This window comes from Hypanus sabinus, chromosome 9 (genome assembly GCF_030144855.1).
Source record: "Hypanus sabinus isolate sHypSab1 chromosome 9, sHypSab1.hap1, whole genome shotgun sequence".
Taxonomy (NCBI): Eukaryota; Metazoa; Chordata; class Chondrichthyes; order Myliobatiformes; family Dasyatidae; genus Hypanus; species Hypanus sabinus.
In genome coordinates, this window is record NC_082714.1 from 95828106 (window position 1) to 95854227 (window position 26122).

General features: G+C 42.6%; 1 pseudogene; it reads left to right on the top strand.

The window, feature by feature from the left end:
- The first annotated feature begins 1248 nt into the window (after positions 1-1248).
- Positions 1249-19417, top strand: LOC132400097 (immunoglobulin lambda-1 light chain-like; annotated as a pseudogene).
- The last annotated feature ends 6705 nt before the right edge of the window (positions 19418-26122 follow it).

Below are 26122 nucleotides of genomic sequence, written 5' to 3' on the forward strand. Positions count from 1 at the left end.
CTCCTTGAGGACGGATCTTTACACTCTCTGATCATGAAACGGAGGCCACGGTGGAATGCATCATAGGCATTGGCCATGGAGTTTATCTGTCTGTCAATATCGCCGGTAGGAGCAGGATTCGTTTTGCGAGCAAGAAAGATAGCAAGCTCCACCCCTGAATCGATTGTCGTCCCCGAACAGCATCACTGTGAAGAACTGCTACTCTCTTCACCTGCTGGCGGATGCATTCCAACATCTCCAGGAGCGATTTTCCTATTTTAAAAAATTGATCTACGCAATGCTTACAATTTTGTTTGCGCGAGAGAAGGGATTGAGTGTAAGGCAGCTTTCAACACCTCTGGCCTGTATGAGTACCTGGCGATGACCTTTGGTCTGGGCAACGTCCCTGCTGTACTCCAGGCCTTAGTTTACGATGTGCCCAGGGACATCCTGAATCAGTTTGTGTTTGTATATTTAGATGACATCCTTATCCGTTCCTGCTGTCATCAGGAACACCTCCAGCATGTCTGACAAGCTCACCGACGTCTCCCCGAATATAACCTGTACGGCAAACTCGATAAATGTGAGTTCTGTAAAGACCAGGTGTCAGTTTTGTCCTACATATATATACCCTATCCAGTGTTCAATTGGACGCTAGTTCATTTCAAGCAATTGCAGATTGGCCCAAATCATCTACAGTCAAATGGACACGGCGCCTCCTGTGGTTTGCGAACTGTTATTGCCACTTCTTCCGGAATTTCGACTCTGTCGCGGCTCCTATAATTGCTCTCAGCACAAAGTCCTCGGCAGCATTTCACTGGACAGACGATGCCGTCCAAGCATTTTCAGATTTAAAGCAACGTTCCACCTCTATCCCAATTCTGCAATACCCAGACCCATCACAGCCTTTCATTGTCGGGATGGATGCATCCGATGGCGGCATTGCAACTGTCCTCTCTCAGCGCTCTTCTGCGGACAGCCGACTGCACCCCTGTGCCTTTCTTTCCGTTCACCTGACTCCAGCCGAGAGGAACCGGGAACCTCGAGCTGTCAAGGAGTCCTGGGAGGAATAATAACGCTGGTTGGAGGAGGCAGAGCGTATTTTCTTCATCTGGACAGAATAGATGGACGTCTCCTCCCTTCAGAATGCAAACTTTTGTCAATCCGGATTGGCTTTCTACTTCACACTGTTTCAGTTCGTCCTCACTTAGCATCTGGGAAGCAAGAATAACAAAGCCGACACTCTCTCCCGACAGTTCGACGGATTCGATGGCAATACCGATCCCTGAGCCCATTGCTCCTCGATCGTATATTGTTGCTTCTGTGATCTGGAGAATAGAGACGGAAGTGAGGGCTGCCCAAGAGTCGGACCCAGACTCGGGTGGGGAACTTCCCAACCGGCTGATTGTCGCTGCCGCTGTGCGTTCCGAAGTTTTGGAATGGGGTCACTCCTCCCGTCTGGATGAACATCCGGGATTTCGACGTATCCAGGAGTTTATAAAGAAACAATGTTAGTGGCCAACTATGTTTTGGTTATTTATATCTGAGTTTATATCTGTTTGTTCCCCGCCCTCCCCCACCTACGCTCGGAACAAGACGTAACGCCAGCTTCCTGTGTATCTGCAATGTCCACTGCCTGTGCCCACCAATCTTGGTCCAACCTTTCAGTGGATTTCATCACTGGTCTGCCCCTGCCAAAGCATTCACCACCGTCTTGGTCGGTGCAGATCGATTTGTCCAAGGCTGCCCATTTCATTGCCCTCCACAATCTTCCATCAAATCGTAAGACTGCCATATTCATGGTTCAACATTTGTTCAGGCTCCACGACTTCTGTCAAGACATACTGTCTGATCATTCACCATCGTTCAATTCCCGTTTTTTGCTCTCTTGAGGGACACGCGGCAGGCTTCTCATCTGGTTTCCATCCCCAATCTAATAGCCGGATTGATAGAGTGAACCAGCAGTTGAAGACGACCCCATGCTTCCCTGCCTCTTCCAACCCCACGACCGGGAGCTCCCAGATGGTTTAGGATGTGATCGCCCGCCATAATATCCAGTCGTCCTCCACCGGGATCTATCTATCATAGATAGGGTGTTGTGCACTAACCACATTTTATTAGGGAGCTTAATGTAAAGGAAACCTAAGGAGAAGGTGATTATATTATGATTAAATTCATACTGCTATTTGAGAGGGAGAAGCATAACTCACATGCATCGGCGTCGCAATGGGGTAAAGGGAATTACAGAAGCATGAGAGGGAGCTTGCCCAGGTGGATTGGAGCAGGATACCAGCGGGGATGACCAGAGCAGAGATGACTGAAGTTTATGGGAATAGTTGACAAGGCACGGGATCCATAGGTCCCACAGAGGAATAAGTCCTCAACAGGCAGCGGGAAGCAACCTTGGCTGCAAAGTAAGTTTAATGCTAGATGAAAGCCAATGAAAGGCCACAAGAGTCAACGGGAAATTGGATGATTTGGAAGCTTTTACAGTTCAACAAAAAGCAAATAAAACAGCTATAAGAAGGGAAAAGATGAAATATGAAGTCAACCCAGCTAATAATATAAAGCAAGATAACAATTGTTTTCCAGATATATGAAGAGTGCAATGCGGGTGAGAGTTGTTGTTGGACCACTGAAAATGGTACTGCTGAGGTAATAATGGGGACAAAAAATAGCGGATGAACCTACTGGGTACTTTGCATCAGTCTTCGCAAGAATGATATCAGGAATGCAAGACGTAACATAAGAGGAGCGTTTGACAGCCCGAGGTTTTTACTTGCTAGAGTTTAGAACAATCGGCAGGGATCTTGAGAGATCTGGACAAAGAGGATGTCTCCTGTAGTGTGGTGTCTGGGACTAGAAGGCACTGCATTAAATTTGAAAGGCGTCCATTTAGAGCAGAGGTGGAAAAAAAATTCAGCCAGAAAGTGGTGAATCTATGCAGTCCATTGGCACAGACGACTGTGCAGTCTTATTTGTTTGGCTTGTTTGAAGGCGAAGGTTGATAAGTTGTTAATTAATCAGGAAGTCACAGCAGAATGGTGTTGAGAGGGATAATATATCAGCCACGTTGGAATGGCGAAGCAGATTCGATAGGCCGAATGGAATATTTCTGCTCCTCTGTCTTATGGTCACATAGATTTGCCATCGTAAAGAAAACGCAGAGGAATAAGCACGCCTTTGATTTGACCTGGAGTGACCACTGTTAGGAGCACGCGGCCAACTTCCCATTGACTTTCTAACCTAGTCCGATTTTCCTGCATTTCGCCACTATCACGCTAAACCATAAGTGTCTTTTGAATTAAATTCCATCTGCCATTTCACCAGCTTTCATATGAAGCTTCATCAAATAACTTATCGAACTCACTTCTGAAAACAAATTTGGGGTCATATCCAGCGTACACAGATGCAATGGATAAAACGTGTTCTGTGTTGAATATGAGAATCAGTTGTTCTGCTGCTGCCTTCTACTTTTCTCTCGGGTGAAACATAAACGGGAATATGCCACTGACGATTGACCTTCAAGTAAATAACGTGAATCCGAGCCGCTGTTTCACACTGGGGTTTGGGGCGGGACTTATTGCGTAGGGTAGTGCCGTGCAATGGATGTCTCAGCCGGTTCACTGACATTCTGTCTACCTGTTCTTTTTGTGACCGAGAGGAATCTGTGTATCATGTTCGATATAGAGTCTGGGAAGTTGCAGCCTTTTCGGAGTACCTGTGGGGCTGCTCCTCAGGTTCCTATTGTACTTCAGCCCCGCGCTCCTCATACATGGTCACACGGTACGGCGGACGAAGGCCTGTCCAAGATGGCCATTCACGGGACCAACAGGGCAATCGAGGTATCGTTTCGAGCCGATTTCTGCGGCATTTCTGGGGTTGCGTTCATGCCGAAATATACCTAGAAAGGATTCATGCTGTCACAATGCGCATAGAGGCGGATTTCAAGGAACGACAGTTTACCTCAGAGAACTGAATGTTTAAAATCTAATAGGAGTCGTATTTAATTTGAAATTGTATCTTGTTTAGCAAATCCCTGGCGGTTGTTGGTATTTTGTGAGTAAGTGAACGTCTGCAGTTATTTAAATGAAACGTTCTTCGCTGTTCTGCTGGCTTTCGAAAGAAACGATTGTACACCAAAGAACTATTGGGATAGACGTAAGAGTAATAACATATTGCCTACAACATTAAGGCCGCTGTTACAAAGTTGTGGGAGCCTGTGGCTTTAAGTGATCAAGTAACACCGCCAGTCAAATGCACGCACGTGTGCCTTTAAGAGGCATTCTTCAGCATTAAATAATCGAATCATTCAATAATCTCCTGGGTAAGGATCGGAACAAAATTCCGTCAATTGAAACATCTTCTGTTCTCCACAAAACCATACACGAGAGAACGTCAAAATTGTCTGCATTGCATAATAGTTTGAACCGATCAAAGGTGAAATAATCCAACGAGTTATTTAAAATTAGATCACGAGAACGGTACGATCCATGCAGTGAGCTGATTTAATTTGCAGAAGTGCGCAATAGGTGCCAGCAAAGCGCAAACAAGGATCTTGGTGGGGCGTGACCTGAAAAAATAAACAGCCTGATAGCAGAAAGGAAAGGAAATCATCGTCAGATTCATGAGCAGATTGCCCAGCTCCTGAAGATCCTTACACGGGTGAAGTGAAGGAAATTCAGCCCGTCGTGTCATTTAAACTTGGATTGAAGTCTATTCAATTAATCGAACAAAGTTCACAGAAAGAACAGGAGCTTAATCGATCACCCATCGTAAGGGATTACGAAGTCTTCTCCCCTTCAATTACAGCAAGACTTCTCTTAGTTGCCCATAGCTCATTCCTCCTCATAATCTTCACCACTCCCATGTAGCAATGTGTTCAATAATTAAATAAAGATGACAAAATGTTCTAAATCGTCGGGTAAAAAAGAACAAAGTTCAAAAGTCAAAATAAATTTATTATCGTGGCACGTAAACTGTATGTCACCATATACTGCTGTGAGTTTCAGTTCCTTGCAGGTAGTCACAGGAACTAAGAAACACAAAAGAATCTATGAAAAAGTACAATTGCCGGAAGATCAGAAGATCAGGAAGATCATGGATCAGAGGACATCATGAACGGCAATGTCCCAAAAAGTCTCTTTGTGACTCTATCTACTTGTTTCGCCACTTTCAAGGGATTGTGGATCTTAATTCCCTGATCACATCCTTCTATCGCACCTCAGCGTCCCACCTTTCGCCGTGTAAGTCCTACCCTCGTTTATCCTGCTGATGTCAAACTTCTCACACTCGTCTTCATTAAAATCCATCTGACATTTTCAACCTGAAAGAAATGTGCGCAATTGGAATTAATTCAATCTCAACATATTATTTCCGTTCAAGTTCAATTGAGGAAGTTTTTCTATGAGTTTATTATAAAATGTTAAACAACAATAAATAATATGCAAAATTATGGAACAGAAGAAAAATATGGACTGAAATCGTCTTCGCTCAAAAGTCGACAGTTCACTCATTTTCATAGCTACTGCTCCATCTACTGAGTTTCTCCAGCATGCTGTGTGCGTTCTTCTGGATTTGCAGATTCTGCAGAATTTCTTGTGGTGTTTACGGCCTGAAATTTGTTAAATTGGTGCAGTATCTTTCAGGTTATGAAATCTAATCACATGTTGACTAATCTAGTTTTGAACCATATCACTGTGCTTCATAGTTTCTTCCAAAGATTAGAAAGTGTTTCGATAATTTTTTTGCTGCTTCAGGAATTAGACATTTCTAACGCTGATGACATGCGGTTTTCGTCACTACCACGTGTCATTCTGAGCATGGTTCAGAACAGGAAAAAAAGTATTTTCTCGTGGTCATTTTATGTGGTCATTGCATAAAGCCCGTTCTGCATCAAAAGAAGTATGCTTCTTTTTGATAAAAATGAGTTTTATCTCCCTCATCGTATTAATACAGTATTAACTTTATTTTTCATTGCCACAGATAAATAATATATATTCGGTATCTAATATTTAAAGTGGAGGTTGATAGGTTTTTGATTAGTCAAGGCGTCAAAGGTTACGGGGAGAAGAAAGAGAATGTTGAGAGGAATTATGATTAATTCTATTATGGTTATTCGATATATTGAGATTCCCGCCAGAAAATGAATCTAAGCGTTGCATATGACGACATATATCTACTTTGATAATAAATTTATCTTGAACTTTCATGATACATCGGCCATGATGGAATAGTGGAGAGACCTATGTGCCGAATGGCCGATTTCTTCTACTGTATCCTATGGTCTAATGGTGTACGTTCTGAGCAAGGAGTTACTGCGCTTGCTCCTTTCTACTACGGTCTCTTATACAAGTGTTTGTGATAAAACAAATTGTGCATTTCGCTTCATAGCAATGGCTGTGTTAATAATAATGAGTCACATGCATTCGGAAAATGTCTTTTTCCCGTCTGCATCCAGGTATTCAATGCTGGCTCGTCAGGCATATAACTTCACCAGTCAGTGAAGGAAGCAGTGGGGAGGAAAAGTTTGGCCTTTTGCAAGGAGGTGAATTGCAAAAGTGTGGCGTGCCTGTTGCATCGCTACTGGCCCGAGGTTAGACTGTCTGTTTACTGTAAATAGGTCCGTTTCTTGTATGAAATCTGAAACTGGCTCTGGAGACTGTGTTCTCTGGATGAGAGGATTCACCCGTGAGCAGCTACTGAGTGGGATGCGCCTCAGTCTCAGTAAAGACAAATGAGAGTCAAGTGCTCTGCAAGTCTGAATACTGAATGAACTAACGGAGTACAGTATAACTGATGTGAAACAGAAGACTCTGGGCTTCCCTCCTCGAGATCTGCTGATAATTAATCACTAACAAAGTTGCAATAGAGGGTCGATTGGTGCTCGGAAACTTCGAGATTACAGGGATATGAAAATAAAGCCAGATGGTTCTGCAGTGACCCTCAGTCACGAATTTATTGAAAAGAGGAGTGGATTTCAGAAGCCTACCGCTGTCCCGTTCGCCGTTTATGTGCCCAAGAATATAATCACTTTATGAAATTTCATAGATTGCTTCTTTCTCCATCAAGTCTTTGTGATGAAAGAAATGCTGCATTTCCTAAATAGCAATGGCTATGTAAGAAGAATGTATATATACATTCCATGTCGTCATGTTCATGTGAAAGCCCATAGTGTGCTCCGTTTTGTTTCAAGGAATGAGAGAGACTGCGAGCGCTCGAGTCCAACCTCGGTCAGCTCTGGATTTTTCCCTGGACACGCATCTCATTCCGTCTGCCCGATAACTATTGTGATACTCAGGCACGCATGCTCAGACACAAAGGAGCACGCACGCGCACACACACACACACACACACACACACACACACACACACACACACACACACACACACACACACACACACACACACACACACACACACACACACACACACACACACATTCAGTCATTTTCTTTTTAAAACTTTTATGAAGTTTAAAGATCGCCAGTATATTTGAAGAAGACATTGTTTGAAAATATGAGCATCTTAGAAATTAAACTTAAGTCTGAGACGTTGCCACTGATTCCATTGTCTCAATGGAAAACACTTCCGAAATTTTAAAATCTCCCCGCGGCTCTTTCTTTCCCTCCCCGGGACCCAGTGACCGTAGCACCTGCACCGCTTAACAAACAAGTTAGAAACAGCATCAATTTGTTTAACTGTAGCTAAGTGAAGGCTGTGTAAACACCGCCCGGTCCCCACGGGGATATGACGGAGTCCACATCTGCATCAGTGTCACTCGCAAACACAGGCTGACCGACTCTGTGAGCCATCGTCAGCGCTGGTTAATTGGACTGAGCGGTGTCTCATGGTCAGTTTGAGGGGCAACAGGCAAATGTCCGAGTTAATCACGAAGTGAGTTATGATCTCAGATCACAGTTCCTCCAAACCTTGCTCGCGTCCCCAAAGCAGCTTCACTCAGACAAAGTCACAGAAAGGGCGGAAGGACGGCATTCAGCCCTCCAATCCGCATTCCAAACGACACATTTCGGACCCTCGGCTACAATTTCACTTTTCTGAACCTTCCCAATCTCCCCCGATTCCTCCTTTGCTCAAAAACACGCTAGTTATTTTTATTTCAATATCCTTCTGGTAGGGGTATCAGCTAAACAGTGAATCCCAGAAATTTTCAGCCGCGTCCAAGACATACGAAAATGTAATTTCTGTCCAATGTGAGACAGCACCCACTGAAATCAGAATTCTTCTCCAATAAGCCACCCCCCGCCCCGGTGGAGGAGCGTCCTGTTTGCTATCTTTTTTGATCTGAACCAAGTTGGAATATTGTAAGCACTTTTGGGCTCCGTATCTGGCGAGAATAACCCTGGGAAGGAAAGGGTTAACGAATGAAAAGCGCTTGTATCTCTGTGCCTGCACCCTCTGCAATTTAGAAGATTGAGATGCGGGGAGTGATTGATTGGAACTTATCGAATATTGAAAAGATTAGATAAAGTGGATCTGGAGAGGGTATTTCCTGTAGTGGCCGATTTTTGAAACATGGGGGGTACAATCGCAGAATAAAACCACATCTCTTTGTAACTGAGAGGAGGAGAAATTTCTTTCGACAGACTGTAGAGAGTCTTTGAACTTCATTGCCATTGTGACTGCAGACGGAACTCACTGATATTTAGTAAGTATGTCAAAAGTCATAGAGAGATGGCAGGAGAATCGGGTTCAGAAGGAAAATGAATCAGCAATTAGTGAATGGCGGAGTAGACTCGACAAATCGAGCAACTTAATTTTGATATTATGTCTTATGGTCCTCCGGTCTCAGGTCATCTCTCATTGTCAGTTGTAAGTTAAACAGACCTGTGCTCTCTGCGCTAACTTATGGGATTCAGCTGACAACCCAGCCCTCGGCGCCTTGGATGAAATCCCACGCACGAACGTCAGCGCGATGCAGCTTTAGTGGACAGATTTGGATAACCGGCTCTGTGAGGCGAGAGATAAAGCGACTGGTTTTTGCTCACACTGAAGTTGGCTTGAATGTCTAGTTATTTTCAGAACATATTTAAAATATACACCAATCTATAACCTTATCAGGGTAAATTTTAAAAATTTATAATAATACCACTCCAATATTACCATACTCCACCGAGGTCTCGTTACTGGGGCATTGGGCTGTTTACTGATTTCCTCTGCTGCGAACTACATGCACTTTGAATTTTACTTTATAAACTTATTTGTGGTGATATTTTGTTTTCTGTGCTGTGTGTGATATATGTTTCGTGGGTGCGCAGCGGTTGGGTGGACTGTTGTTTCCTTTGACTGGGTACGTACAGAATCAGATGACAAAAAAACTTGAAATTGAACTTGAGTTTGAAATCAGAACGAACCAACTGACTTCAGCTGGAACTGATCAAATATTGACAAAGAAACTCGCTCTGGAAAGATTTTCTGAGACTGGTGACGATGGAAATAAAAATGGCTACTCTGCTGTTGAAATATCGCAGAGATGAATTGTGACGATGGGGAACTAAATCATTAACAACTAAACCGAGGTGTTGCTTGACGCCGGACTTTCCTCCTCTTGTGAGAGAAACTGAGCCACAGTGAAATCAGACTGGCCTGTCCAATTCTGTTTTAAACATCACTCCTCTCATCTGCGATTACACCGGTTTGTATCATGAAAGAGTCACCGTCGCTCAGCCAGTTTTAAATGATACAATATGAGACAGGAAAATGTGACCTTCACACTTACCACCGGCATTAAGCAGAGTAATATAGTGGCAATATTGATAACACTTCTCTTCCAAACCAGTTTGCTTATATCCTGAAAATCTCCGTTAACAGAACCAAACGTTAGATCACGGAACTAAAATGCCAAGAAACCTTGGAGGGGAGAAGAATCGTCAGAAATTCTATTTGCAAGATTGCAAATGTTGCATTCCTTCAGGAATTAAAGTATAGATTTCAGGCGATGTGTATTTTAACGGCACGGGGGGCAAACATAATTGCCTGAAATAATCAGAAGAGCATTGGACCTAAAGAAAAGTGGTTTAACATTGACTGAAAGAGTTTAAACTGGAATTCAACAAATAAAAAGCTTCAATAAGCTGTTGAAGGAAATTGAAATGCTAGATGAAACGATCAGGGAGCATTAGAAGAAATGAAACATTTATGCAGAGATGCTAAGTAAAAGAAGAAAATGGGAAAGAAACAAGATCGCTTGAAGGCTCGTCCTGAGACCGTAGATAATGAAGCAATGAAAGGGCGGAGGTATAAACAAATGATTTAAGTTGCTTGAGGAATTAACTTACAGCTTTCAGAAGACTGGGGTTGGGGGTGTTGTGGGCAGTGTGGAGGGCTGTCAGAGGGACATCGATAGGATGCAAAACTGGACTGAGAAGGGGCAGATGGAGTTCAACCCAGAGAGTGTGAAGCGGTTTAATTTGTTAGCTCAATTATGATGGCAGAATATAGCATTAATGGTAAGACTCTTGGCAGTGTGCAAGATCAGAGGGATCGTGGGTGTCCATAGGACATTCAAAGCTGCTGCGCAGGTTGACTCCGTGGTTAAGAAGGCATGCGGTGCTTTGGCCTTCATCAACCGTGGGACTGAGTTTAAGAGTCGACAAGTAATGCTACAGCTTGATAGGACCCTGGTCAGACCCTACTTGGCGTATTGTGCTCAGTTCTGGTCACCTCACAACAGGAAGGATGTGGAAACGATAGAAAGGGTGCAGATATGATTTGCACGGATATTTCCTGGATTGGGGAGCTTGCCCTATGCGAATAGGTTGAGTGAACTTGGACTTTTCTCCTTTGAGCGACGGAGGATGAGAGTTGACTTGATAGAGGTGTATAAGATGATGAGAAGCATTGATCGTATGGATAGTCAGAGCTTTTTTGCCAGGTCTGAAATACCTAACACGAGAGGGCACAGTTTTAAGGTGCTTGGAAATAGGTACAGAGGCAAGTTTTTTACGCAGAGATTGGTGAGTACATGGAATGGACTGCCGGTAACGGTGGTGGCAGCAGATACAATACGGTCTTTTAAGAGATTCCTGGATAGTTGCATGGATCTTAGAAAATAGAGGGCTACAGGTAACCCTGGGTAATTTCTAAAGTAAGTACATATTCGGCACAGCATTGTGGGCCAAATGGCCTGCATTGTGCTGTAGGTTCTATGGTGTATATTTTATTAATACAGTAGGCCAGCAAAACTGTCTGAAATTATAAGAAGTGTACTGAATTGTATTGATTTTCTTACATACCTTCTTGATATACATGAGGAGTAAAGATCTTTAGGTTATGCGGACAAAGGGAAACTATTTTAACATTGATGGAAGGAGTAGAAACTGCAAATCAGTAAAAAAAATCAATAAACTGATGAAGGAAAGAAAAATGTCAGATGAGACGAGCAGGAGGCATTAGAGGAAATACAAAACGTTTACTCAGCTAAGTTAAATAAAATCGGAAATCTGGAAATGAACGTAGATCGCTTGAAGGCTCGTCCTGAGACCATAGATACTGAGGCTATGACATGGTGGAGAAGTAAACAAGTGATTTGAGTTTGCTTGTATGGAAACAAGACAAAGGAAACCGTCCAGAAACGTTCAACAGCAGAGTAGTAACATACTGGGGAAAAAGTAGAAATGCTGTTTTTTAAATAGAAATATCTGGCACTGAAAAACAATAAATCACTGTGAGCTAATGACGTTCTGCACAAATTTCTGTAAGTGAGATGGCACAGGAAACACATGTCTGTCCTGCAAATTTTAAATGTTTCCACAAATATTTTCACCCTTTAAGACAGGGAGTAGAGAGTGGGCGATATAAAGATGAAGAGAAAGGTGGGGCGGGCAGTGTGCGAAAGAGTGAAAGAGAGTTTACCTCAGTACTATGGATGAAATCAATATGTTTATCAATACTGGAGTGCTGACATGGCAGCTCGGGAAGTGAAATGTAAATTAACAAACTCTGCTCTAGGCTGCTCTCAGAAAACTGTTTGGTTCCTAATATACACAATAAAATGTTGGAACCAGAAGGTATGGTGTATAAGCAGATGGATTTGTTGGATTTCAATGAATATGTAACAGTAGAAGCAGTATTGTGTTCTTCTTACTGTTATATCAGACGATAAGAAGTAGGAATAGATTAGGACAATCGTCCCAACAAGTCTTCTCCGTCACTCCATCATTTCTCAATCACAATATCCTGCCTTCTCTCTGTAACCTTGAACTATCAAGGACTTGCAAAACACACAAAATGCTGGTGGAACGCAGCAGGCCAGGCAGAATCTATAGGAAGAAGTACAATCGACGTTTCGGGCCGAGACCCTTCGTCAGGACTAACTGAAAGAAAAGAATTTAAGAGATGTGAATGTGGTTGGGGGAGGGGGAGATTCAAATGATAAGAGAAGGCAAGAGGGAGCTGGAAAGTAGATTGGCAAAAGGGATACAGAGCTGGAGAAGGGAAAGGATGAGGAGACCGGAGGCCTAGGGAGAAAGAAAGGGGGACGGGTGCATGACTTATCAATCTCAACCTTCAATGCAGCCACGGATTCGGCCTCCATGTCCCTATATGGCTACAATATCCTCCTATTCAGTACTCTCTGGCTGGTTTAGATACAGTTGAAGTCAGAAGTTGACATACACTTAGGTTGAATACATTAAAAGTCATTGTTTAACCACTCCAGTGATTTCATATTACCAAACTATAGTTTTAGCAAGACGGTGAGGACATCTACTTCGGGCCTAATACGAGTAACTTTTCCAACAGTTGTTTACAGACAGATTATTTCACTTTTATTGACTATATCACAATTCCAGTGGGTCAGAAGTTTACAAACTAATTCAACAGAAATCACCCAAGACCTCAGAAAAAAATTGTGGACCCCAACAAGTCTGGTGTATCCTTGGGAGCAATTTCCAAACGCCTGTAGGTACCATTTTCATCTGTACAAACAATAGTGCACAAGTATAAACACCATGGGATCACGCAGCCGTAAGACCGCTCGGGAAGGAGACGCATTCTGACTCCGAAAGATGAACGTACTTTGGCGCAAAAAGTGCAAATCCATCCCAGAACAACAGCAAAGGACCTAGTGAAGACGCTGGAGGAAACAAGTAGAGAAGTATCTATATCTACGGTAAAACAAGTCCAAAATGCGACATCACCTGAAAAGCTTCTCCGCAAGGAAGAAGCCACTGCTCAAAAACCGCCATAAGAATGCCAGGCTACAGTTTGCAAGTGCAGATGGGAACAAAGATCTTACTATTTGGAGAAATGTCTTCTAGTCTGATGAAATAAAAATGGAACTGTTTGGCCATAATGACTATCGCTTTGTTTGGAGGAAAAAGGGCGAGGCTTGCAAGCCGAAGAACACAGTCCCAACCGTGAAGCATGGAGGTGGCAGCATCATGTTGTGGGGGTGCTTTGCTGAAGGAGGGACTTCACAAAATACTTCACAAGATAGATGGCATCATGAGGAAGGAAAATTATGTGGATATATTGAAGTTTCATCTCAAGACATCAGCCAGGAAGTTAAACTCGGTGGCAAATGCGTCTTCCAAATGGACAATGACCCCAAGCATACCTCCAAAGTTTTGGCAAAATTGCTTAAGGACAGCAAAGTCAAGGATTTCGAGTAGCCTTAGAAAGTCCCGACCTCAATCCGATAGAAAATTTGTGGGCAGAACTGAAAAAGCGAGGCGAGCAAGGAGGCCTACAAACCTGACTCAGTCATACCACTTCTGTCTGGAGGAATGCAACAAAATCCCAGCAATTTATTGTGAGAACCTTGTGGAAGGCTACACAAAACATTTGACCCAGATTAAACAATTTAAAGGCAATGCTGCCAAATGCTAACTAAGTGTATGTAAACATCTAACTCACTGGGAATGTGATGAATTAAATAAAAGCTGAAATAAATCATTCTCTCTACTATTATTCTGACATTTCTCATTCTTAAAATAAAGTAGTGATCCTAACTGACCTAAGACAGGGAATGTTTTCTAGGATTAAATGTCAGGAATTGTGAAAAACTGAGTTTAAATGTAAATGGCTAAAGTGTATGTAAACTTCTGACTTCAACTGTACATAGATATACATCCACAATGACTATATATCTAACCGGCGTCTCAATCAAACGTCACACATCGAAATAAGTGTTCGTGCATTCAGAACTGAAATAGTCAGAACAAAACATGTGTTCACAATGTTATGAAGGACGGAGGAGAGGCGAGTAGCGAATTGTACGAATGTATTTAAATACTTATCGCTCCCAGAAACAAACACGGGTGAAAGCAGGTTAAGGAAAATGATTATAGCCGTGGCCAAGTGAACTCAGCTAAAGAGAATCTACTACTTGTCAATAAACTGATAAGTAAGAACACTCACAGGGAGCGAGAGAGAGAGAGACAGACAGACAGACAGACAGAGGAAGAGCGAGAGAGAGAGAGAGACAGATAGACAGAGTAAGAGAGAGGCAGACAGAGAGTTAGAAAACGAAAGAGAAAAACAGAGGAGAGTAAGAGAGAGAGGAGGGCTGACAAAGAGAGGGGTTGGGTAGAGAGGAAAGAGGAGTGCGGAAGATCGAGTAGGACGAGATAGAGTTGACCTCAAAAGGCGGCAATGCGGCTTATTCACCGCTAATACGGTAATGGAATGCTAACGGGCTAACAAGGGACTTGAGACACAGCAATACAATACGCCTGAACTCGTGTGATTTATGAAAGCAAAAACATGTGTGACGATTCAGGTTGAGTCACAAAAACACCGTAAAACAGAAGATATTACTGGAATTTAGCAAAAACTAAAAAAGATTAAATACGTTAAGGTCTTGCCTCAGTTATCTCTAACAATAGGACACAGGAGTGGAATTTGACCATTTTGTCCACACACTTCTGCGCCTTGTAATCATTGATTTCCATCGCTAAAACCTACTCTTCTGCCTTCTTTAATCCCTTCATCCATAATAACCTGCCACCCAGGCCATGCTGTTTTATCGCTGCTGCCATCGGGCAGGAGGTACAGGAGCCTTAGATCTCACAGCAGCAGATTCAGGAACAGTTATTAACCTGCAAATGTCAGGTTCCTGAACCAACGTGGATAACTTCACTGACCTCAAATCTGAACCGAAGATCTCAAAGTAGCATTCAGGTGACATACAGGCACTTTCTTAATAAATTTACTCAGACGTTAACTTTGATAAGAACTGGTGTGTTCTTATCACGAAAAAATAGCCACCCTTCACCAGGTTCTCTATATTATTTATTTTCTTATGTACATTATCACTTTAATACTTCTAGTGTTCACAATTTATATCACATGTTTGAATGAGGGAGCTACGTGTGAAGTACCTCGGTGTGATGACATCCCAGAGTCCTCTGCCCTGAGCTGAACGTTAATCCCATTTGGTCCACTTTCACTACACGACTTCATATGACTTCTAGGCCAGAATCCTCTATTTTCCAGAAATGAGGATTTTGGAGATGATGTTAGCGTTTCGGTAGCTCTGTGGTTTTACGGGATGGCTTTGCGAGACCCATGTCCAACCCTCCTCCTTTCGCAGACGGGCTTCCGACTGTCCATGGCGAATGTCTTGCTGCAGAATAAAGGGAACTAGTATGATCAGAATTGGAATACCGTGCGTTGTCGGATCTTTCCGTGTACGATATAGAACATAGAATACTACAGTACATTACAGGCCCTTCGGCTCACAATCAACCCTCAAACCCTGCCTGCCATATAACCCTCCACCTTAAATTCCTCCATATACCTGTCTAGTAGTCTCTTAAACTTCACTAGTGTATCTGCCTCCACTACGGACTCAGGCAGTGCATTCCAGGCACTAACAACTCTTTGAGGGAAAAACCTTTCCCTAATATCCCCCTTGAACTTCCCTCCCCTTACCTTAAAGCCATGTCCTCATGAGCAGCGGGGGAAGAGGCGCTGGCTGTCCACTCTGTTTATTCCTCTTAATATCTTGTACAAGTGAAGTCACTGATAAAACGAATAGGTCAAGGGTTAATATGGTTGATTTCCAAATAAAAGAAAATTAAGTAGACCGGGACTATTTGTTTTTTTCTTAACGAGAGGCCATATAACTAACAATAGGATGGAAATGATGGACATACAGAGGTAACAGTTTTCCGGTCGGTGTACCTAGAATCAAGTGTCAGTGTATCAAAACACAACTTGTGTCATTCCGGACCGAAATCGGAAAGAAATTTGTTTTCCTTTCTGTGAACTTGATGATTTGTCTCTGAATACATTCAAGAAGTGATTTGAGGTACTTTTAGATACAAGAGGAATTGATACATATGGATTTCGTGCAAAAACGCGGAACCCAGGAAAATTATTACCTGCAGTGTTATTTAATGCTGCCCTTAATCATTTTGTAATGGCTCACACTGCAGGTTCAAAGCGCTGACGGTTTTCAAGGTGATGACCGTTGGGCCAAAGCAGGAGTTGTTGGAGCTGTGGACTTCCATGTTAAAAACGAGTATGCCATCCCGCAGCTGAACCTCGGAGCGTTTTCGTTAGGTCAGGTGATGTATTCTTTGCCATTATTTATCCGTCCTTCCACATCACATTCAAGGTCTCTGTAACTCATATTCTCAGTATTATTACTTAATTTATGTTTTAAATTTGCACATTTCGTCTTCTTCTACTCACTGTTTGTTTGTGTATAGTTTTTCATTGATTCTATTCTGTTCTTTTTGTTCTGTTCTAAATATCTACAGAAAATGAATCTAAAATATATGGGCTGCAATGATTCATTTATCAGCTTGTATAATTTCACTCATAATCAAAACTGAACGGATTCCACAACCTAGGAACTCACCTTCAAGGACTCTGCAACTCATGTCCTCAACATCATTTATCTATCAGTCTATCTGTCTGTTACCATCGCGACGATGTAAAACTTGTTTGCGTTCCAAAATTATTCAATTTCCTCTTTTAATAATAAGAATTATTATTACTATTATTGTTCTATATTCTCAGTTTATCTTTTTGCGCATTCATGACTTAACATTCTTTATGTGTAGGTTTGCATCGATTCAATTGCACTTTTGCTTTACTCATGCTCTCATTATTATATATTTTCTTATTAATAAAGAATATTATTATTGCTTGAATTTGTATTTTCGCAGTCTGTTTTCTTTTGCACACTGAATGTTTGCCAGTCTTTCTGTGCGGTTTGTCATTGATTCAATTGTACGTCATTGCTCTACTGTGAATGCCCACAAGGAAATGAATCTTGATAATAACTTTATTTTGAACATTAAACATTGACCATGAGCCGTCCGGTATTTATGAATATTAGCGATCAGCTTTATTTAAATCCCAACAGTAAAAGGAAAGTATGTTTATGACATGGTTTTTCCCAAAGCAGAAAATGGGCCAATAAATCCATCAGTCTGTTTTGAAGACGGTTACAGGGACTTTGTGCCTTAAACAGGCTTGGTCGCTCGCTGAGGCAGACATTAGCTGCTACATGTTGCTGAATGCAGCCGTCAATAGAATGTCTAAAATCATGCCAACCCCAATGCCTTTCCTAGATATTTATCAGACTGGATTGCCTTGGATTTTTGATATAACATAGCTAAATAAAAATGTATTGAAGAATGTGTTAATATTTTAACGGTCATTCGCAAGCAATAGATTCCAGAAGACAGGTCGTCAGTCTCCGCCCCCAACATGTCTCTGACCCCTCCCACTCATTAACATCCCCGGTTAATAAAGAGCCCGGAGTTTACAGTTTGCAGACAGTAGAACCGGAGCCGTTCCCGGTGTTTGCACAACAGCGCACGGTTCAGTTGGATGTTAGGACGCTTATTGACCGAAGGAATGTCGCGCTCTACATCTCCTGTGGGCTCTGATGGTCCATTTACCAGGTGAGAGAAGAGTTAGTTAACGCACGAATTGCCGGCAAAGAAATTAGTTGAAACTTTGAAAGACAGTTTTCTGCGAGTCTTCAGCGATCGATAACACTTCTGTCAACAGCAAGTCACCCTGAAATTTTATTGTCTTATACAGGTATCCTGGCAGTCCCAGTCCTCAATCAGACCCCAGTGTCCGGTCCTGTCTCCGCGAGACAGACTGCCCGCTTAGAGTGTCGGAAACCGAATGGAAACGTTGCAGGTTCCTCTATTGGGTGGGACCGACATCGTCCCGGGAGGAGACCGCAGGGGGTGATAGGTCATAGATCGGATAATAGCATTTTCAGAGGACCCGGCATCACAGAACGTTTCCAACCGTCCAGAGACACCTCCTCCAACAGTCACATCCTGACCATCGGCAGCTTGGAGTCCAGCGACTCGGCCGTCTATTACTGCAGAGTGTGGGATAGTGCTTGGTTCTATGGACCGGGGACGATCCTGAAGATAAAGAGTAAGTAAACCTCTCGTTTTATATCAAATCACGCTTCCGACGAATTCCCCATTTCAATCGTACTGCTGGCTGGCTTTACACTGCCGCAGTCTCAATCTGTCGAATTAATTCCACCTTTGGTTCATCCTTTGAAATTTCCCACACGATGCAGCAAGACTCGAAAGTCCGGTCTTTTAACCCGTTAACGCCTTCTTCTTATTCCAACTCTAAATTTCAGAGAGATCAATCGTCTAAACCACTCCAATCAAAGGGCGCTCCCGTCTACAAACAGCTAAACTGAAATATCCGTAAATACATAATAGATATAATTTGGATTTGGGGATTAGTTGGGGTCTCCCCCCCCCCCTCCAACCTCTGTAACACCCCAGATACCGCCCTCAGCAAAGCGACCATTACCACCAGGATAGAACAAAATGCGTGGGAATTACCAGACCTGACCTGAGGGGTGGGCAACAATTCAGCAGTACCAGGCTTAAGGGTGGCCAACAATTCCATGCTAGCGTCTGTCGATGGGTCGAAGGGTCGCATTCTGTGCCCAACTTTTCACTGATTGTATAGTTGGTGCATTGTGATCATGGTCTGACGGGAGTTCGGTCAGTAGGTGGCGCCGTTTAGGAAATGCACACATTAATAATAATATTTGCCTCCTCCTCCCATCACCTTTTTCACACACAGGTAGCAAAAGCAGAAAGCCCTCGGTTCTCCTCCTGCCTCCCTCCCTGGAGGAAACCGGCTCGGGTTCTGCCACTCTATCCTGCCTCGTGAGCGGCTTTAAGCCGGGCTTGGTTGCGCTGCGCAGCGCTGCAGCGTGGATGGCATGGAGACGGACAGTAGCGTGACGACAGGCGCCGTGTCTACGGACACCGACCAGACCTACGGGCTGAGCAGTTACCTGCGGGTTCCCGTCGCTGCCTGGAACAAGGGCTCGAGCTATTCCTGCAGCGTGAGTCACAGCTCGCTGAGCTCGCCGCTGCGCAACACCATCTCTTCGTCCGCCTGTGCGCAGTGAGGCCCCGCCGGGTGGCAGCTCACGAACGCAGTGAAACCCGCACTGGGGCTGTGCAGCCACCTTCTGCATTGTAATTCTGTAGCAAATGTCCGTTTCTGGGAACTAAGAAAATGTTTAATAAATTCAAAGATGAATGTTTTGATCGCCCATCGTTTGCGACGAGTGATACTATGTAGAATGTTTCTCACTATGCTGTGTCTGATCTTCTGCTTTTTGTAGAATGGGGAGAGATTCACAAGGATACAATGACCGTATTGTGATTGACTTTTGTAACACAGCACTTAATAAAGAGCCAACTCAGCGGCCAGTTTACAGTGGGTCTCTCTTTACTCGACTGCTCTTTGTGCCTCGAATGAATTAGTAGCGAGTAACATGACGATCATGAACTACCGTACATAGTCTTACGGTCAAGTCATTTCAAACGGATTATCCGCCCCGCTTGTCAATACCGATCTCTGTGTACTCCACCTGCAAGGATCAATAATCAACGTTATTCACCGTATACAGTTCAATATATTAGGAATTTGCTGTGATGTGTTGGCGTTACATGAAACAGGGCATTCAAGAATTAAACGGAATAATTACATAAAATTAAAGTCAGAAATTAAAATCAGCATATGGAATAAAATATGCACAACTACATAAATAGCAGCATCTATGTGCAATGTAAGCAGCACATAAAGCGAGATTAAATGTATTTACAGTTCATTGCAGTCACTGGGGTAACAGATAGAGGAGTGTGGGTTGCTACAAATGGTTGATCAGATTCATAACCTGGGGAAGTAACACAGTCAAATTGCTGGAGGAAATCATCATATCTGGCTGGATCTATGGAAAGCTCTCGGCTTTGCATAGATGCTCCCTGACCTGATGAGTTCCTCCAACATTCTGCATCTGCTGCTCCAAATTTCCAGCATTCGTAGAATCACTTGATTGCCTGGGGAATATATGTTTATGGTGATGGAGATGGCGTGAAATGTTTGTTTCGATGGTTTTAAAACACTCTCCTCTAGATCATTTTTTTTGGGGGTGGGGGGGGGGGAAGCAGTTTGCAAGGTGCGTAGTGTCGGCAATGATGTTTTCCTGCCCGCTTCTTTGTCTGGGACACATGCAAGTCCTCCAGTGCTGGTCGACTGCAGCCAAAGACATATTCAGTTCATCTGGCAATGTTTTGTCAGGGAATGCTACAGCAAACCAGATAGTAATGGCTGACGTGAGGCTGTTCTCTCGTTTGGCAGTACAGAACTGCACCTCCCGCCTTCACCTGTTCCTCTGCTTATATTCTTTCTATCCCGCCCCCCACAATTGTTTATCCGGCAAAAACATACCCTTGCTCTGCGCACCAGCCACTCCCTGTCCGCATCATGGTCACATATCTGCCATTGTCTGAGCAGACTCTCAGCTCCCACCATGAGTGGTACACCGTAAAGATGTTTCCCCGTAGCTTGGGTTTTGCCTCCATCTGAGTTATTGATTTGTACAATCCATTCACGCATAAGTCTCATAGCTTCAAGGGCCCACTGTTCTGCCCCTTTTAATTACCGTACATCTCGTGGGTGTGGTGGGTGGGGGGAGTGGTAATGGCAATAGGTTACTTAACCACCTGAATTAGTGATCTGAGAACATCCGATGGGAAGTGTCTACTCCATTTCCAATGCATCCCTGTTGAGACGCGCGGTCTAGTTCCATGCGGAATAGTTCTGTCAGAGGAATACTTAAAAGTTCGCAGAAGAGGAATATAATTATATAACGCCCGGAATCTGGGTTAGACATGGATTGTGGAGACATTAGCAATGGTCTTGCAGAATACATTGATTTTGGCCAAGTTCCGAAGGAATGGTAAATTGCAAATGTCAGTCTAATCTTCAAGAAAGGAGAGAGGCAGAAGAAAGAAAAACATAGGCCAGTTAGTCTGACGTCAATAGTTGGAAAGATGTTGGAGTCGATTGTTAAGGATGTGGGTTCGTCGTGCTTAGCAGCTCATGATAAAATAGTCCGTAGGCAGCGTGGTATCCTTATGGGAAAATATGATCTGACATGGTTTTTTAAATTGTTTGAAGATATGAGATGCGGGATATATAATAGAGAATCTGTGGGTGCTGTGCACTTGAAGTTTCAGAAGAACTTGACTAGGTACCACACATGAGGCTGAGTAACAAATTAAGAGCCAGTGGTGTTGCAAGAAAGATGCTCGCATGGGGAAAACACTGGCCGATTAAAAGGAGGCAAAAAGCAGAATAACATGAGCCTTCACAGGTCGGCCGATGGTGACAGTCGTGTTGCACAGGGTTTCTGATGGGGCTGATTTTTTTTTAAAATATCTTATATGTCAATGACTTGGATGGAGGAATTGATGGCTTTGAGGGTGGTTTCTCAGAAGACATTTAAAGAGGTGGAGGAGCAGGTAGTTTTGAGGAAATGCAGAGGCTACAGTTTGACTTAGACAGTTTACAGGAATCTGCAAAGGAGTAGCAGATGGCATACAGTATCATGCACCGTGGTAGAAGAAATAAAAGTGTTGACTATTTTCTAAATTGAAAGAAAATTCCAGAATCTCAGGTGCAAAGCAACTTGGGAGTCCTTGTGCAGGACTTCAAAAATGTTAATTTTCAGGTCGAGTTGGTGTTGAGGAAAGTAACAGTGATGTTAGCATCAGGTGGAAGGTAACAGTTATGTGAAAGGGAAAAGAAACCAATAAACGTTAAGCCAAACAAGGCCATTAACTAAAACTTTCAAATGGAAAACGAAGCCTACACTGTGTTTGAAATGAATATCTAAGAAATGAATCTTACTTTGTCCTTAGCCATCTGTATTTATCTGTCAATGTATCGTTGAAATTAGCAGAATAAAACTTAATCAATAAGTTTTACCCTAAACAAATAAGAATCAAGAAACTCAAATAATAACAAAAATGGCAACGAACTGCCCAGACTGTTATCGCTCTTCCAGACCCTACCAATAGAGATTAACCAAAATCAATTCAAAGAAAGGAACAAGTTGTTATCAAGGTATATTTGGCAGGGTAAAAGGCCTGGAGTTCGTCTCAAAACTTTGCAATTAACAAAGGAAAAGGGGGGATGGGGCCTACCTTCTGTTAGAGATTATTATGTTGCAGCACAGCTGAGAGCTATAATATGTTGCTTCAACCCATTATATGAATGGAAAAACATTGAGGAGCGGTACATCCCATCCCCATACAAACAATTTTGGCTGATAACAACCTGCAAATGTACATAAATACTATTGATAACCCATGTGTGAAATTGACTCTTAAAATAGGGAAAACTACTAACAAAGAATATAATCTAGAGTGAGATATTGCAATTCTTAAATGGTGTGCATGTGACTTAGATTTTACACCAGATAAATTGGATGCTAGATTTAAGGACTGGACAGCTAAAGGAATAACAGATCTTTGCAACATAATGAAAGAAGGAACACTGTTCAGTTTTGAAATACTTCAGGAGAAACACTTATTAGAAAAACAAGATTTTTATCGGTATTTAGAGGTGCGACAAAATGTTAATAAAACGCTTAAAATGTAACCAAGGCAAGTATGTGCTTGATAGAGCTATTTACGAAAGAATATAATTCAGATAACGGTAGTAGAATCAATTCAAATGTATAAGGGGTTGTCAAATCTTAAAACACATTCGACTTCAAACATTAAAACAAAATGAAAGAAGGAGGAGGGGTAATTATATCTGAGGAAGAATGGAAAATAATATGGAGGTATCAACGGAAGTGTATAAGTTCAAAGAAATGGAGGGAGTTTGGATGGAAAAACTTGATATTTTATTACACCCTCTCAGAAATCCCATTATGTTAGTAACCTCTCTGTTTGCTGGAGAAATTGTGGAAATCGAAATACAAATCATTATCATATTTTTTGGGACTATCCGGTTATCAAAGACTATTGGAGGGGGATACACAATGCCCTACAAGACATCTTTAAATGAGAAATACCCTTAGAGAGTAAGGCCATATATTTTGGATATGTACCTCAAGAATGGTTGAAAAGAGGTAAATATTTAATTAATATACTGTTGGTGGCTGGTAAACAGACTCTTACTAGGAAATGGTTATCACGGAAGAGCCCAACTTTAAATGCATGGATATAAATTACAATGGGCATTTACAAAATGGAGAAGATAACAGCATCTGTCAATCATAAGCTGGAACAATTTCATTCATACTGGGAAAAATGGTTTAACTACGTAATGCCTCATAGACCTGATTTTCTTCTCACAAATCAATGAATATGTTGCAAAAAAGGATCACTCCCTACTTGTACATAGTTTTTTTCCCTTTGTTTGTTTTTTTCTTTCCACTCTTTTCTATAAGTGTATACCTCAGATAAATACTTTGTGGAGATTTGAGATATATATGATTATACGATATATATGTACAACGTCTGAAAATACATCTTTTGGAAATGTTTGTTTGATGATGAAGTTCAATAAAATATAAATTACAAAAAGGAAATGAATATCTAAATATCAAACGAATACCGCTCGTCTTCAGAGTCAGTTGACTCGACAGTCCAATTTCTCAAGCAAGCCGAATGCAAGCAGGCAGGGAGGCATGGTTGGGCTGGGATCAAGTCTCGACAAAAGCTACGACGGAATGAATGGAGTTAAATACTATCACAATGAAATAATAATTAGCTGACACGTGCATATTTTCGAGCGCAATTGCCGTGTCTACTGCCCTGCCGAATCCCTGGTTGTGACAACCAGAGAACTGTGAATCAGTGAAATTCATTCGGACAAGCGACTGTGGAGGCCAAGTCACTGGGTACAATTAAGGCAGAGGATGACAAGTTTTCGATTAGACAGATATCTGCGGAGGGCATGAAAGAATGCAGGAATAAGGCAGGAGATTGGGACTGAGAGGGAAAATTATTCAGTCGTGACAAAAAGTCGTAGCAGGCTCGATATGTCAAGTAGACTAATTCTGCCCTTTTACCTTATGGTGATATTCTACCCTATTCTACCTGCCGTTCGTCATCTCTTCAAAATTCGTTTTCCCGGACATAATTTCCTGCGCACAAAGTCATGATGACTATCCTGAATCATTTTTTACCTTTCGAAAGGCTGATGGATACTGACTCATAGAAAATCCTGTATTAACTTGTCTTTACTGTACTAAAAATCGCAGGCTTCGAGTTCTCTGGGTCTTCCCTTCAGAACATTAAGACAAGTTGCCAAAACGGATAAATGACCGTGGCAGCGAGGATGAGTGGGTACATGATCGAAGCGTCGGAGGGCAGCAGAATTCATAGAGAGAGGGAGAGAGCGAAGGAGGGAGGGAGAGATAGCAGAGGAGAGGGAGCGGCAGCAGAGAGAGCAAGGGGCGGTAGTGTAGGTATCTCACAAAGAGAATCGCAGTACAGCAGCAGATCACAAAAAAAGAGATTCTGGAAATGCTGTCAATCCACAGCAGCACACGGTGACCGCTGCAGGAACTCAGCAGGGCAGGCAGCATCTCTAGAAATGAATGAACTATCGACGTTTCTGAACGAGAGGCCGGGTGCGTTTGCATCTGATAGGTAAAATTAGTTCGGAAGTAAGGCATATGAAAATAACGAATTTGATTGGAGAGGAGAGAGGGCCACAGGAGAAAGAGAAGAAGAAAAAAGGGCACTAGGGTAGACTTGATAGGAAGATGAGGATAAGAGGTAACTGTGGGGAATATAAGAGGACGAAAGGGAGAGAGGAAAAGAAAAAGAAAGAGAAAGAGAAATAACGGAAGGAGAAACTGATCTTCAAGACATCAGGTTACAGGCGACCTCAAGAGTAAACGACGTCTTTCTCCTGCACACTGAGATGGCCTCATCGTGGTTAAAGGGTCGGCCATCCACAGACAGTGGATGGTACTGGAGAGTCCAGTACCAGAGGGCATGGATTGAGAATAAGAGGTCAGTTATTTAAAACAGAGTTGAGGAAGAGCTTCTTCTCCCAGAGAGTTGTGGAGATGTGGAATGCACTGCCTCGGAAGACGGTGGAGGCCAATTCTCTGGATGCTTTCAAGAAGGAGCTAGATAGATATCTAATGGATAGGGGAATCAAGGGATATGGGGACAAGGCAGGGACTGGGTATTGATAGTGAATAATCAGCCATGATCTCAGAATGGCGGTGCAGGCTCGAGGGGCCGAATGGTCTACTTCTGCATCTATTGTCTATTGTCTATCTCGCAAAGGGAATGGGAGTAAAAACTCAGAAGTTTTTTTCACCTGGAAAATCCGTTTTTGACGGATGGAGAAGAGAACAGAGACTTCCAACCAGAATAAGTCCCAAAAGATTACAGCTCTCTGTTTTCTGTAGGCATCGAGTTCTGAATCAAAGCGGCAAAGTGCACAGTCAACCTCTTTCATCTTAATCTCTGGATGAGCCTTACATTTTAGAAACGCCTTACTAAAATACACGTAAAGAAAATCCACGGCACTACCTTCAATCACGATCGTCATCTTTTGGTAGAACTGAATTAACTTCATGAGACATACTCAGAGATATGGCTTTTCAACTGACAACAAATCCCTAAAAATATCTCCACTAATTTCTCTACCACTGACCTGAGAGTAGCTAGTCTATAGATTCCACGATTAATCCAATTTCCCATCTTAAACAATGGAACAACATTAGGTTCACTCAATGCTCAGAGACGTCGCCTATGGCTAGAGGACTCGAAGATATTGATCATGGCCCCTGAAATTTCACCTCATACCTCTCTACATAACCTGGTTGACTAAC